Consider the following 1,232-nt stretch of genomic DNA (forward strand, 5'->3'; position numbering starts at 1 on the left):
GGGGAAGGAATAAATGCTTAAAGGTTTGTTCTGTTTCAGAACTTCCATGTTGGAATGTTAAGTTAGATGTTTAAAACAAATATGGAATACCTTTCCTGGAATTATAAACTGGCCACTCTTGCAGTTTGATAATCCCTGTCAGGATGCAGTAATTGTACATGTGATTGACGGGTAGTTTAAAGGGGTGATTCTGTGGTTCAAGGAAGCAAAGGAAGGCAGCAGGGCTATCGGAGGAGCGGAAAGTGTGAAGGAAAGTGTGCTAACTTACGATCTTATTAGTCTGGCCGTTAAAATGTATTCAGTCATTCATTAAAGCTTATTCATAAAATTCATTATTCATTAAAGCACTTTGGGGAGTGTGGGGGGGGAGAGCTGAACAGCAACAGTCATTATTTACACAGGCAATTTCACCACGGAATTAGATCATGGGGCCAGATTCGCCTCTGCATTTTGGCAGTTCAGTTTCACTGACATCATGGAATAACTACTGATTTAGACTAATCTGTGGCATAATAGAACCCAGCCCATACTGCTTCTTTAAGAGGATGCCTTGGGCAATTTCTTTGCTGTTTTATTGCTGGCTAGGTTTTGGGATGCTTTACAAATGGATAAAAAATTAAAGAAGTATGACAAATGGATCTTCTCACTGCGCGATGTTCAACTGAATCATTCCATTGAGATAGTTGGTAGGAGATGGATGTGAAAAGCATTCACATTAATAATTAGTAGCTCATTTTTAAGAGTTTTTCCCTCTGCTGTCCTGACAATCTTAAAACAAACAGTTTAGATTTTCAGTCCTCACATAAAAGGTTCAGGGTGACAGCAGGGGACAGAAAGGGATCACACCAAAGCTCTTATTTTTTTTATGTGATATACAACGTATAAGATCACAGTAGTCAGTAATGGAAAAAAAACTAGTAAATCATTGAATTCATGCCTTTGCAAGGAAAGGTGTGTTAGGTAATGATCATTCTTCTTCATAGCAGCACTGAAATTCTTCTTCCTGTGATTTTTAGCTGAATCTCACTGATGGAGCAGCTCACATGAGGCTGAATGGGTGACTTAACACCTATTAATTGATGCATAGAACTGTCTGCAGGCTCTCTGCCTAGGGGCAAATGTCATGCTTTGGGAATTTCAGGCAGAATTTCTAAAACTCATTTCCATTAGCATTGTTCATCCTAGAAATCCTACATTTCACTTCGTGATTTGGGTTCTAACTGTAAGGCTGA

This window comes from Calidris pugnax, unplaced genomic scaffold (assembly GCF_001431845.1).
Source record: "Calidris pugnax isolate Ruff unplaced genomic scaffold, ASM143184v1 scaffold24, whole genome shotgun sequence".
NCBI classification, from domain to species: Eukaryota; Metazoa; Chordata; class Aves; order Charadriiformes; family Scolopacidae; genus Calidris; species Calidris pugnax.